This window comes from Phacochoerus africanus, chromosome 2 (assembly GCF_016906955.1).
Source record: "Phacochoerus africanus isolate WHEZ1 chromosome 2, ROS_Pafr_v1, whole genome shotgun sequence".
Classification (NCBI taxonomy): Eukaryota; Metazoa; Chordata; class Mammalia; order Artiodactyla; family Suidae; genus Phacochoerus; species Phacochoerus africanus.
Genome location: NC_062545.1, coordinates 58,237,338 through 58,252,886, shown reverse-complemented (window position 1 = coordinate 58,252,886; position 15,549 = coordinate 58,237,338).

The following is a 15,549-nucleotide window of genomic DNA, read 5'->3' as shown; positions in this document are numbered from 1 at the left end:
GCACAGCAAAGGAAACCCTAAACAACACAAAAAGACAACCCACAGAATGGGAGAAAACCTTTGCAAGTGAATCGACTGACAAGGGATTAATCTCCAAAAGTTATAAACAACTTCTGCAGCTCCATACCAAAAAAAAAACAAACAACCCCATCAAAAAATGGGCGGAAGATTTAAACAGACTATTCTCCAAAAAAGACATACAGATGGCTGAGAAACACATGAAAAGATGTTCAGCGTCACTCATTATTAGAGAAATGCAAATCAAAACCACGATGAGGTACCACCTTACACCAGGCAGAATGGCCATCATCCAAAAGTCTACAAACAATAAGTGCTGGAGAGGGTGTGGAGAAAAAGGAACCCTAGTACACTGTTGGTGGGATTGTAAACTGGTGCAACCACTGTGGAAAGCAGTATGGAGATTCCTCAGAAAACTAAACGTAGAACTACCATTTGATCCAGCAATCCCACTCCTGGGCATCTATCCAGAGAAAACCACGACTCGCAAAGACACATGTACTCCAATGTTCATTGCAGCACTATTTACAATAGCCAAGACATGGAAACAACCTAAATGTCCATCGACAGAGGAGTGGATCCAGAAGATGTGGTACATATACACAATGGATTATTACTCAGCCATTAAAAAGAATGAAATACCAGCATTTTTAGCAACATGGATGGACCTAGAAACTATCATGGTAAGTGAAGTCAGCCATACAATGAGACACCAACATCAAATGCTTTCACTGACATGTGGAATCTGAAAAAAGGACAGACAGAACTTCTTTGCAGAGCAGATGCTGACTCACAGACATTGAAAAACTTATGGTCTCCAGAGGAGACAGTTTGGGGAGTGGGGGGATGTTCTTGGGCTGTGGGATGGAAATCCTGTGAAATCAGATTGTTATGATCATTATACAACTACAGATGTGATAAATTCATTTGAGTAATACAAAAAAATGGAAAAAAATAAAAAAATAAAAAATAAAATTAATTGAAATAAAAAACTATTGAAATAGCAGGGTTACCAAAAAAAAAAAAAAAAGAGTGAAATAGGAGATCCTAAAAAACAGGTTGTCAGATGGCTTTTATATTGATCGGTTGAGAGTCTGACATTTGTCGCTGTGTCAAAGCATATATAGTTATGCAATAGGAAACACTGAAGTACCATTAAAAAAAAAAAGTTTATTTACAGGCCTCAGCATCACATTCAGTACCATTCTTGGTCAAGATCAAAACATGGAAGGTTTTTCCCATTCAGAAAAGCAGAGTCACTTTGCCTGAGTCATGACTGCCCACTTTTTTCCATGTGGTTGAGTCCCGTTTATTGGCTGAGGTTGGCAATTTTCCGGAGAGTTTGTGGTTGATGAGTTCTATTTACGGCAGCAGTTGAGGAAGGTAAAGTCAGATAATATTACAAACGAAATACTTGGTTTATTAAAAAAAAAATGGAAAGCAACCACTCTAGCAAATATTTCTTGAGGAACAAACTGCCCGGTTCCCTGGGTGCCTGTCTCTCTCTATCCAATAGTCAAAATTCCCCTCAATTCTGCCTCTTAGTTACCACATCCTCACTGGTTTGAAAGTTCACACCCCAAGCCAGTGCTTGACATTGGTCCAAGCCTCTCTTCCTCGTGGCTACTGATCAGTCTTAGAGCAGCATTTTGACAGCTCTGCCTCCTGATCAAGACTTGTGCCTGGGTTCAGAAGGCAACCCCCCACTTCCTAGTGTAGCATCAATAGATGCTAAGTGCACTGTGCAAAGTCCTGGGGATCAAACAGGTTGGCTTAGGAGTTCCTGCTGTGGCACAACAGGATCTGCAGTGTTTTGGGAGCATTGGGATGCAGGTTTGATTCCTAGCCTGGTACAGTGGGATAAGGATAAGGATCTGCATGGCTGCAGCTTAGGCTCTTCCATATGAGAATTTGCTTGAAGAGACACAGAGACTGTGGTCAGTGGGTAGTGGTGGTTTCTGGAGCTTGCAGATCATCATGGAGAGCTGGACGGGCATCTGTGTTAGATGGAGTGAGCAGGGCGACTGTGCAGAGGAAGCTGGCTTAGATGAGAAGTCTCCTCTGCAGAGGAGATCTTCTGAGACAGAGACTATGCAGCTCCTGGAGATGGAGAAAGAGGCTCAGTTGCTGGTGGCCTCCTGGTTCTCAGGTCCTGTCTCTCATCCAGCAGGGTCTGGTTGGGTTTCCTGTCTGTGAGATCTCCCTTTAACATCTCAGGAAATTGGAGCTAGCAGGAATGGCTGGCCAGCTTTTGCCTTCAAAAGCAGTTTGGTAGAAACAAGGCAGCAGAGGCTGATAATAATTCTCACTCGCTGCTCTTTACACTGCTCCCGGGCAGGGCTCTGATGGATCCTGCCCCTTCCCTTCTCCTAGGACTGTCACAGCAAAGCGTGACTACTAATTCCTAGCCTGGAAAACCAAGAAGAAATTGCTCAAATGCTGTCAAAAATGACATTCAAGTTTGAGTGACAATGATGGCTTTGGTCCTGTCCCTATCCACGTCTCTATTTTTAGTTCTGCTCCTGCTCTCTGCAATTACAATGCCTAGCGCTTAAGCAGTTGCCAGGAGTTATTTAACAAGTACCTTGCCCTTCTTTGAACAAGGTACTTTGATCCTGAGCTTCCATCCTCCTCTCGGTGTCAGAGATTTCAGAATGTGCCGTTTCATGAAACACTGAGCCTCTTCTGGTGTTTTCTTTGAATGATGGGCTTGAGCCTGTGGACTGATCATGGAAATTGGGGCTTATCAGAAAAAATTTCCCCAAACCCCAAGTCTTCAGCAAGTTACCCTCTATCTCTAAAATGGGGCTTACATGTCCAAGCTTTCTCAGAGATGCCAAGGAATAAATCAATGTAATGGACAGAAAGTGCTTTGTAAATAAATTCCAAATAGTACTACGATTCTCATTATCGATGCCCATTTATCTTCAGGTAGATCATTCAAGGTATAAATGTCATGTACAAAGAACTATCCCACACTTTGAGCTGTAGAGGATACGGGGGTGGCTTGTGCTCTCCTATTAAACAGTAGCCGATGGACAAGCTGGTGAGCAGGCTGTAGTGGCAACTCATGCATGCACAAGTATTTCTCTAATATTTGAAGTCTTTTCATTAAATATAAACTGCTTCTCCCTTATGTGTGTAGGAAATTGAGGAGGGAAGAGATGAGGGCATGTTTAAGCAGATAAGAAAAATGTCACCCTTATCCAAAGAATGAATCATAGTTTTTACGAATCATGCTCCAAAGTGGATCTCCATCCTCCAGCATCAAGAATATAAGGCCAAGAGCTATGGATCAGGTCCCCCAGAAACAGACTGGGGTTCAGGGAGTCTACTGGGGAGACCTCTGGCGAACCACACCTGTGGGAGAGTAAAGGAAGCCTGACCTGGTGGGAGGAGATGGACTTGATTCCATCACAACAAAAGCCTCACCTGATTCCAAGGACACTCTTAAGCTGGGATGACCCTGTAGACTTGTCCCAAGGGAAACCAAGAGGCAGGACTTTGTACCCCCACCTGTCAGTCATCGAGTGCAGGCTGCCCCCCAGAAAAGGGTAAGACCTCATCTGAGGGCAATTTCTGCTGGTGGTGAGGGAGGCTACCCAGCCATAAGCTGGGGGATGAGCTTGGAGCAGGGGCAGCAAGGGTCTGGACACAAGGCAGCATCCATCACAAGGGGCCGGAGCCACCGTTGTGTGTTTTCATGTGCCAGTGACATAAGTAACTAATAAGGAGTTAGTTACTCCCTAAAGACAAGGAGAGCTTCATAGCAGTACTCGTGTGTGTCCTAGGACACACCAGAGGGGCAGGAACATAACCTCAAACTAACTGGAATGTGACTCACAGGACTAACAGGAGGATCTGCAGCAGGATGCAAGAAAGCTCCAGACACTACCCTGTGCTTGCACCCCAAGCCAAAAACACACACAACGCTGGCCCCTTAAATCGGGGACCCCCATCCCTTGTTATCTCACTTCCAGAGGGTGGTCTCAGCCTTAGCCCATCTGAAAGGATTATTTTTGCTTTTCAACTCTGACATCTCCTTTAGTACATACACCTAAGAGTGGACAGTATCATTATTTCAAAAAGCATATGGCCATTAGGCTGAAATTTAAAGATATTATTAGAAACAACTTGGAGAAATAAAAGATTAAAAATGACATCTGAGGATGCAACTAGAGATTCTCATACTAAGTGAAGTCAGAAGGAGAAAGGCAAATGCCATATCACATCACTTGTGTGTGGAATCTAAAACATGGCACAAATGAACCTCTCTTTGAAACAAAAACAGACTCACCAACATAGAGAGCAGACTTGTGGTTGCCAAGGGTAGGGACTGGGAGTTTGAGGTTAATAGACCTGCAAATTATTACATTTAGAGTGGATAAGCCACGAGGTCTGACTCTACAGCACAGGGAACTATATCCAATCTCCTGGGATAAACCGTAGTGGAAAATAATGTAAGAAAATAAATGTGTATGCATACATGTATGACTGGGTCATTTTGCTGTACAGCAGAAATTGGCACAGCATTGTAAATCAATTATAATTTAAAAAAAAAAGAAAAGAAAAAAATGACACCTGAAACACTTGCAATTCCCCGATTAAATGGCAGGACATGCTAAAACGGAGCTACATACTATGTAGGAGGAAGTCCTTCCAAGCTTTCTTAAACTTTTGTGGGTATTTATTACTGGCAACATTTTAATAAAACTTACTGAAAAACGTTGCCCCAAAAAAGCCACCCTTGATTCTTATCAAAACTCTATTTTTCTTGTAAAAGGCATTCTCTCTCACCTAATGAAATTCTAAAGTGGCAGCTCTAATGGCCTCTTTGTCCTGTCTTGCTGATTACCTTAACTCAGAAATTTATCAGTTCAAGGAGATGAATTAACTTCCTGGTTAATTCAAAGATCGTATTCTACGATTTTCGTTCACCTATAATGGACAATGTGTCCGGGTTATTATCTCCTAAGAGGATCACCATTTAAGCTTTTCCTGGATGCTCAATTCTTCTTTGTCCATTTGCTAGGGTTTTTATCTTCAACCAGGAAAAGAATGTGCGTTGTCCCACATTAATGGTTTGGCAGATTATAAACAGCCATTGTTCCTTTTTCTTTTTGATGTTCTTGAGTTGTTTTGTTTGTTTGTTTGTTTTTTGTTTTTTTTTTTTTTTGAGTGACTTGGGTCTCCCTTGTCCTTTCTAACTCATCACCTTCATATTGTTCATGTAGCTCACTTACAAAAGAATTAACCATTTATGGAGTAACCATTGTGGCTAGGGGTAATGAACCTGACTAGTATCCATGAGAATGTGAGTTAGATCCCTGCCCTTGCTCTGGGGGTTGAGAATCCAGCGTTGCTATGAGCTGTGGCATAGGCTGGCAGTTGCAGCTCTGATTTGACACCGAGCCTGGGAAGTTCCATGTGCCCCAGATACAGCCCTAAAAAGCAGCAAAATAAAATAAATAAAAAATATATAAAAAAGAATTAACCATTTGTATGTTTTACCTGAGTATGAAACCCATCCCTGCCTGTACTTGTTGGTATGGATAGATTCTGAACAGCGTGTGAGGCTGTATGAATTACTGGTTAATAGCATGGCTTCTTCAGCTAGACTGCCTGGCTTTCAAATCTCACCTCTGCTACTGAGCTCTGGAAAGTCACAATTTCTCTCTGCCTCGGCTTCCTCAGGTGAAAAATGAGAGTATTTATTCACAGGGTTACTGTTAGAATTAATTCTGTTAAAAACAATGCCTATCATATGTGATATATCTGTGTGAGTGTATGTGTGTGTATGCATATATATATACATACTAATTACTAGTAATACATACATATGATAGTAGTAATAGTATTTCTATACCATTTTTACCAAACACCCCAACAGCACAAATTCAAAATTGTTACCAGTTACACAGCTAAATTGTGATATTTTTAAATAACAGCACAAATTCATTGTGGCTTAATCATTCCCTATTATAAATGAGATCATGTTCTATAACATGCTCACAGGCACCAAAATGATGATATCCAAGCTAATTAAAATATCCATTCATTTACCATAAATGTCTGAGTGCCGCCTTCGAAGAAGGTGCTGGGCTGGTGCTGGGGATTAAGACACATGTCCTGCCCTCGGAGCACGACTCCTCCGAAGAGTCCACAAAAACTAGCCCTTCATGAAGGCAGATAATGGATTTCCCAGCATATTTTCTTATTGCATATTTATTCTCAAGCAAGCATTATTAGCAAATGCCTTTAGGCCCTGGCATGAAGCTTCCCCTCTAGTAACTGAAAGCTCCAAAGAGATTGATATTCCACGTTAGAGACCAAGAGGCAATTCCAAGGAAAGGATTTAGCAGATGCCACGGTATTTTTCTACAAAATCATTGAGACATCCTTACTGATAGGTATTTCTAGGCAAATGCAGTATTCATAGACCACTTCCTACACATCTGAAACTAAAGAGAACTGAGAGAGCTGGTCTTTCCTATTTTGCATCATTCCTTGGATAATGGCTTGCTTCCCAAAAATACTTATTCCATCTGATGGCTCATTGGCTCCATCAGATGTATGGGGTACATCACTAGTTAAGTCACAGGCACTATTTACATGTGTATTGTGTGCTAAACATCGTACTATACAATACATAGGAGATAAAAATACTGAAAGAGGTATTAACCAAATTTTAAGATTACAAAAATAATGCAAAAGTCATCACAGCATGTTGTAGTCAGGGAAAGCTTTAGAAAGGTCAATTTTAAGCCAGAAAAGGTAGATGTCTGGATTGAAAATAGCAGAGAGGAGGCTTCTAGTATCCAACAAGGCACAAAGAAGGAATTAGAAAATCCGTGCAGCAGCTCTTCCTGTGGTAACACCACACACACACACACACACACACCTTCTTCCTTTCCCAGACTCCAGTGTATCTGCAGGCAAAGACAATCCAGTCAATGAATCTGGCAGATGTTTGTGGAGTGGCTGCCACATGGCTGAACAGCCTCTACTGATGGTGTGGTCCCAGATAAGGATGATCTTGTCAAGATTCCCTAGGTGACTGGAATTGGACATCGGGGATCCCTTTGAACCCCAGTGGTGCTCTCACCCAGAAAAGGAGAGTTCCAGGTTCAGGAAGTCATCTGTCCTTGGCCAGTGCACAGTCAATGGTAATTCTCCAAAGTCTTGTTGCCTGGGGGTGGTACTACCTAACACTATACAGAAAGGATTTCAGGGCTGCCCATCGAGAAATCTGATCCAAGGGTCTTCTAGGGGTGTTAAAACTGCCCTCCTGTGGCCGCAGTATGGGAAAGAGTATATACCCCGAGAAACCACCTACTAAGAGGGCTCAGGTTAGGGATTCAGAGAGCCAAAGCATTCTGCACCAGGGCTCACCATTGGCCAGCAAAGACCAAGAATTCTCAGGCAGCGATGAGGGTGGGTGGCCAAGAAGCCAATGTCCACAAAAACAGGCAGACAGCCCAGGACAAGAATGACACCTACATCTGAGTAATGGACCAGAGAGGCTTCCAGCAGTTCCTGTGTGAGGAAAGACATCAAAATCCACAGCTTTGTGCAATCTCAGGACAAAGAGCAAGTTCAAGCTTTTTCAACCAATTCTTTGGACTTCATAAATTTTCTACCTGAAACATCCTTTCAAGGTATCGTTACCTATACATAACTGGACCTAGTGGTCCCTGCCTTTAAAGTTAAGTTCCCAGGGCCTGGAGCAAAGCAAACACAATGCTCATCTCCCCACTCCCTCCATCCCCAAGAACTGTCCTAAAAGTATCACTGTGTGTCCGTCTGCCGCACAGCAGGGGGCATGTACCTGGAGCTGAATTCCGTTCCTCCATCAGGCTGGTCTAAGCCAGCCTTTCAGGAACATTTTGTGCACTGACCCTTCTCCAACCCTGAACTGCTGCTCCAGGACTGCCCCAGTCAATCTGGCAGAGGAAGGAGGTGAAATCCACTTACCTTGGTATTTTCCCAGTTTTCCTAAATTAAACTTGAGTCTATATTTACCTATTCATTCATTCATTCAACAGGCTCATGTATATAGCACTCACTAAGGGCCAGGCACGGCCCTAAACACTTTAGGAATTAACCCATTTATGCTTACAATACTCTGCCAAGTATGGGGCTTTTGTAAAACACACACACACACAGTGTTTCACCCCTGTGTATTCTGTCCGTGTCTTGTATGTGATCATGTGTTATGCCCTTTTTTATGTGTTTGTTTCACCCCAAGCTGGATTACTGCCTCTAACAGGCGAGAACTCTTTGTGGACACTTATTCTTTTACTGTGACTTGCAGGGGCTTCCACAGCTGTCCCCCAGCCTGGCAAACGGCTGAAAAGGGTGCCACTTGTTGACACTGGAGCTTCCTCTCAGGAGCATCCGTTTCAGACTTCCTGAGAATAAAATAGGCTGCTCCCCTCCCCTCCTCTTTTCTGGCACAGGGGTTGTCTGTCTAAACTGCTGCATGTACTGCTGCTTCCAGCCCCATCCCGCCCCCTCTCAGGTAACTCAACGTCACTGGGGATACCTGGAAAGATACCGTTTTTCCTATCAAGTTGCAGGACTCAGTGGACGAGGGCTAGGGCCATGGCAATGTGCTCCGTAACCCCGAGCCTGGCTCCATCACACCCATGATGCCTACCCGTGAACTATGGAGCCCTAAGTGCAACACTCTGGCAACTAGGGGCTTGACAAATGCTTTCTCATGATGCTGAAGCTAAGGATCAGAGGAACAAAATATTCCCGGGAACAAAGGGGTGCATTGGGAGTGAATTCACCTTTTATTATGGGCTGTCTGGTGCCCTGTGTGCCCACCACATATGGAGACATGGAGACAACACCACAGATAGGAATACTGGACTGGACACGTGGAGATTGGGACATAGCACCAGGCTCTTCAGCACCAAAGTGTCTCCACCATGCAAACCGAGGGACAATAATGTCCTGATTTAATAACTATGTTGGGGAACTATGAACAGACACAAAGGATCAGAAATTCACAAACTGGCCTGAGCAAAAGCCCCCAACAGATTCCAAGCTCAGGTTCCAATGTGTTTAATTCAAAAACACTAATTAGCAGGCAAAATGCAGGTTCATGAAACAGCACTCTTAAGGAAGTGAGGAAGGATAGAGAAGGTAGAGGGAAAGAAGTAAGACAATTTCCCTAGTGAGAATGATGAGAGAAGTGCTTGCTCAAGGGCAAATTTTATGGAAAATCATGATCCAGTGCTAACAGAGGAGAAACCTTTCCAAGGAGTTAATGGAGCAGTTAGAGAAATTCAAGTTCGGTAAATCATGAGGCCTGGGAGTATTGATCTGAACATTCTGGTGGATGAAAATATGAAGCTGAGCTGCTGACCAAACTATATAAGAGAACAGCTCTTCCAAAGTGGCTGGGGATTTGAGTTGCTGAGTTGATGTTGGAGTTGTGCCCACCCAACTCTCCCTCCCTCCCAAGCTGGTTCTCTTCGGAAATTCTTCCCTCTCAATCCTGGAGGTTAGTCAACTAACTTCCCACTCACATAATTGCCCCTCTCATCTCTGATGATTCCTAAATCCACACCCTCCAGCCCCAGCTCTCACCTGCTCTCAGGGGGGTAGCCCCACATCTCTCAGTGAATTGGTAACTCACTGTCACGGCTCATTAGACACGCATTCTGCTCTCAGAACCATCACCAACAAGCAAGTAAAACAAAGCAAACAAACAAACCATAAATCCATCCCAACTGTGTCCCCTGCCTGCCAGCCTTGAGAACAAGGATTTACCCTCGATCCTTCCCACTTTTTCAGCTCCTCTACCCAACTTGCCAATAATACCAGCCTTTAACCTTGGACAGCTATTCTGCCTCTCTTGACTTCTGTTAGGACATCTGGAGAACATGAATAATAAAGGACTGACATGAGGGCTGACCAAGGCCATGTTCATGGAGCACTCAGAACAATACCTGGCCCCTCGCTACACACACTAGCTATCACTTTGACCAGTGTCAGCATTGCATGAAAATATTTCTTCATTTCTTTCCTGATGAGACTCCACTAGCATCACATCAATGCCCTCAAAGCCTCAACTATTAAAGTCTGGGACATTAGTATCCTGAACCTTAAGAGCCAGGAGACTCCCAAGAGAAATGAAGACCAATCCTGGCTGAGTGCCACAATCTGCTGGGAGCTTTAAAAAAAAAAAAAATGCAGATCCTGGAGTTGCCAGTGTGGCTCAGCAGGTTACCAACCTGACTAATATCCATGAAAATGGAGCTTCCATCCCCGACCTTGCTCAGTGGGCTAAGGATCCAGCATTGCCATGACCTGCAGTGTAGGATGCAGATGGCTCAGATCTGGTGTTGCTGTGACTGTGGCATAGGTCTGCAGCTACAGCTCCAATTTGACCCCTAGCCTGGGAACTTCCATATGCCTCAGGTATGGTTCTAAAAAGCAAAAAAAAAAAAAAAAAAAAGAGCAAATCCCAAGTCTCCATCCCCCTCGGCCTCCAGATTTCCTGAAACTGAAACTTGGGTAGGAAAGGTATGGCTCAAAGTAGCTTTTTTTTTTTTTTTCCCCCTCAGCAGCTTCTCTGCCTCTCCTACCAAAAAGTCAGGTATGGGGACACTACATAAGACAATTCTATTGCAGGCTCCCATTCTATAGATGAGGAAACTGAGGTAGAGAGTGACTGAGAGACCAAAATCAAGGACATAGAGTTGGGAAGTGGCAGAGCCAGGAGAAGCCCAGACCCAGTGATTCTCAATCCAGGTGCTTTTGTATTACCATCTTGGCTGCTCTTAGCCCTATGGATGCCATAGCTCTCTCCCTGCTCTTCTCCACCTCCAGTGTCTCCCCTTCTAAATACTTGGTCTACATCAGCTTCTGTTCAAGAACCTACAGTGGGAGTTCCCATCGTGGCGCAGTGGAAACAAGTCCCACTAGGAACCATGAGGTTGCCGGTTTGACTCCTGGCCACACTCATTGGGTTAAGGATTCAGCGTTGCCACAAGCTGCGGTATAGGTTGCAAACTCGGCTTGGATCTGGCATCTGGTATTGCTGTGGCTGTGGTGTAGGCCGGCAGCTATAGCTCTGATTGGACCCCTAGCCTGGAAACCTCCATATGCTTTGGGTGTGGCCCGAGAAAAAAAAAAAAAAAAAAAGAACCCACAGTGGTTCCCCCAGGGCAGGGCTACTATCCCTGGGAAGGGTGAGCCATAGGCAAATGTATTTTGCAGGGTTTTGTATATATAAATGATTTTATTAGAAAATGAACCCATATAAGGTATTTACTGGTGAAGATTTTGAACCAGCGGGTACTTATTTATTGCCCAATGTGAAAATTCTTGTCTTTTTCATCCTTCGTGAATGAGAATTTCCTGAAATCAGCAATTCAGCACCATTCTACAGGTCCATTGTCATGCAGTATTACAAAAGAAATAACTTGCTGGCCAGTGTCAGTGGGAACCTATCTGCCCAGGCTGATCTCCTGCATTAGGCCTGATTCCATAGGTCTGGCATTGTCTGGGATGATCCCATGGGTGTGAGTTCTAGAGCTCTTCTGGATATCTGGTCAACCTCATAGGCTGGATAGAGAGTGGGAGAGTGCCCTGAAGGAGAGAAATGGGTTCTGGCTTGGACACCTCATCCAAATCACATTGCAGGCTGGGGACTTCTTTCACGGAAAACCATCCAACTCATGGGGATCTGTGCTGTATGGGAACCCAAGGCAGGGGTCCTGACCATGGCTGAGAGCAGTACTGTCTCATCAGCTAGTTAATAGATGGAGATGCTAGGCAAAGGGACTTTAGAGCCACTTTTCATAGCTATATGAAGATGTCTGGCCAATTGCTTTATATGTTAAATAACTAGGAACTTGGAAACATTAAGAAATAATGGAAAATCATATGAATAATAAATCTGTGATGGAATGTAGAATGATCACAAGTTATCTCCAGGTTGGACAGTACACCTTTGAAATGGTATGAGCTATGTGACTTCATGGGATTTTCACTGGTGGTCTAAGAAGAGGAACAAAGAAGAAAATAAACAAAATCTGGGGGAAGGACATCCAACTGCACAAGTTACTTGTGCTTGAAACAGTGTGCTTAAGGGCCTCTCCACGTCCCTTCCCTCTCTGAGACAGGCCCTACAGCCCTGAGCTGCTGAGCCTAAACTGCAGATGATGAGGCTAATCCCAGCTTCCCAGAGTAAAGAGACCCTTAGGATACAAGTAAAGCAGGTTGGGTCAGCCATCTAGGAGCCCTGCAGACCAAGGGTATGGTTTGAGGGATTGCATGGATCCAGTCTGGCCCACTGAGGACCAGGAGGGAAAGAACCAAATACAAGACTGTGTTTACTGAGCTCCCACCTCCACCCCTTCTTCCAACTCCTCCCCAAGTCTGCTTTGGGGCTTCCAAAAAAATTTACCGAAATCCATGTCCATCTCCAGCCTCCTGAGGTCATTTTCTGAAGGTTTGGTAGTCCCCATGTTTCTTTCTCATCCTGCCAGTATCCAATTACTTGGTCACCACGCACGCACGCATGCACACACACACACGCACACACTGCTGGCACATTTGGATTTACACAGTTTTAGATAATATGTCAGCTCCACAAGAATTTTTTTTTTTTTTAACAACAACAAAAAAAGCATTTCCCGGCAAATTAAGGACAGGCAGAGCCTGGTAACACAGGTGATGGGGTGAATATTTACAAAGTCTGCCTCCCCACACTGCTTCTTTGATGCAATTCTTTTTCGCCCTGAAGGAATTTCATGGTAATGAAATCTGTACTCAAAAATCAAGCCTTCCTAACTAGAGATACCTAGGGACTGTTTGTTCTCTGCAGTGTAGCCGTGTGTGGCATGACCCTGTTTCTGAGTGTGTGCTGGGGGGAGGCGACTGTTGCTATCAATGTATGATCTGAGTCTGCTTTGAAAGCTGATCCCAAGGGGTAAAATAAGATATGGATCCAATTTGATGAGACATTAAAAATCTTCTGACCTGTCTTATCTAAGAGAATTCTGGTGCTTGCTTTTCATTATAAAGATCTGGGGTAATAACTTTATTTAGTGCTTGCATTTTTCTCCCCGGATTTCTAGTGGAAAGTCAAAGACCCTGATTTACAAACAGAGGTTTCTTAAGTACTATTTTTAGAACAATGCTGTACCAGATTTATAAGGGGGTGGTGGGGGGGAGAAACTACAGTCACTTTCGAGCAAAGTAGCATTTCACTGCATAATAATGAAGTACTAATTGCTCTTTGTCATCACTTTTTATGCAAATTGCCCTGGAGCGTTTGCCCAATATGCATTTTACATTTTAACAAAGAAAGTGGAGTCTTGACAAACAAGAATCGTACACTCAAGCAAAAATAAAAATATCGGCTATAAAATAAAACTGCTTAAGGTGCATTCTCTATGGATATAAATTTTTCTATTATATCATCCCCATTATTAGATGTATTTGACCAATAAGATTCCTTTGAATCTTAAACAACGATTTATGTGCCAGGCAAAAAAATTAATGTGGAGGCAGAACCTACATATTTTACTTATAATACAATTTACAGTGGAAGTTTGATGTGAAAATTATGTTCCCAGCAGAGTTTAAATAGACCAGGTCAAAATCTAGATTGTCGAAGGAATCACACTGTGTCAAAGCACTTATTACAGGCACAAATATCCCTATTTTAGAGGTTTCAGTTATTCCAGTGGTTCCCATTTTCACAGAGACAGTCAACAGTATTATGAGAAGAAACATGATTCATATATTATAAATAGGTACAGAGTTTAAAACATACCTCAAGGATGTGTGCGTTCAAAGTCCGGTATGGAGAAGGTTACTAGTCACTGTCATGCTGACATCAGGTAATGGGGGGGGGGGGGAGAAATGTGATTTGTAAGTTTTCTGGAACCATCAGAGAAATCTAAAATTCAAACCTGGCCTTCCAGGTCATTATGAAGATATATTTGTCAAGGTAATAGGACAGAACATGTTTTATTTAACAGTCTGTTACCTTGATCTATACTATCTAAATATTTAAACATATGGTATGTGGGTCTCCATTTGTACTCTTGCTTCAGGCCCCACAAACGTTAGGGACAGGTCTACTTCTTAGAACCTCTCCTCCACTTGCAATTGGCAGGCTTCAATCAAATCTGTACATGCTGGAGTTCCCTAGTGGCCTAGTGGTTAAAGGATCCGGTGTTGTCACTGCTGTGGCTCGGGTTGCTGCTGTGGTGCAGCTTCCATCCCTGGCCCAGGAACTTCTGCATTCCTTGGCACAGCCAAAAAAAAAAAAACCCTGAAACCTGAACATACTTATTTGAAAGACAGAATACAACTAACTGCCCTTAAAGGCAGCTGACTTTGAAGGCCATCACCTATGTTCAGTAAATCCACACTTTACAAACAAAAACACATTCTGTGACAAGGTACTGTTTACAAAGCAATAGAGAATTCCTTCCCAGAGGTACAGAAACGAACTGTTGCCTTATTAAATGACCACTGTGGAGTATTATATCCAAAGAAGGATAATTCCCAGAATAATTATTATACCATGAAGCCTGCTTAATTCCAGACTTCAAAGCGGTTTACAGTCCTAAAGTAATTAGTCCACAGGTCCCTCTTCTGAGCTGGATCCATAAGGTGTTATGCACTCACTTTCATAAGCATCCAGCCCTGGGCTCAGAAGAGCATTGCCTGAAGTCACTGAGTGAGTCCGGGGCAAGCAGAGCATGGAATCCTCTCTCATGGTCCCAGACACCCCCCCATTAGACAACCTGATTAGGAGATGAAATACTGGTAAACATGAGCTTCTGTGCCCAGGAAATGCACTGTGAAGGGCGTAATGAATTACTTATGCTGTGGAGTGTATGTATAAATCATATTAAGGCATGCTGAATAGTACATTATCATGCTTCTATTTTGCATTACAAAAGTAACTAATGTAAGCTGCAAAGTGTACTTTTAATCCATTATTCATTTTTAAAAGTAGTCAGACCACTATTCAAGTACCATAAAAGGCTACCAGGATAAGCAAACCTGCTTTTCAATGGATGAAGATGAAACAGCGAGATTCTAAAATCAATTTTAAATTAGTCAAGCTGTATTTATCAAAACTTCTATCAATTCTATGCATTCCTAGTTCAGAAGGAGGAATGATGACAAAGCATAACTTTTTCTCCCCCAAAGAGATTATGTTTCTCCAGTCTGGAATCAATACAATTATTTTTATTATGTGTGATTCTCTGATAACGTTTGTTTTACCTCATTTGTAATGTTTACATTGGGTCAAAACATATTTTTAGTTTCCTTTCTCATCTGGTGAATTGTTCAGCTATGTACATTCTGGTTTTCCATAGGAGCTGCCTCAAGTAGTTAGTACATCTTCTACAAACGTTTCCCCAGCACGCAAGCAAGGAGTTGGGGTGTCTCTATCAGCCGGAGCACCCCATCCAAAGTACCCCTCAAAGGCCTTTCCAGTCAAGGTTCAAAATACCTATGCCATAGAAGAAAAAAATTGATACA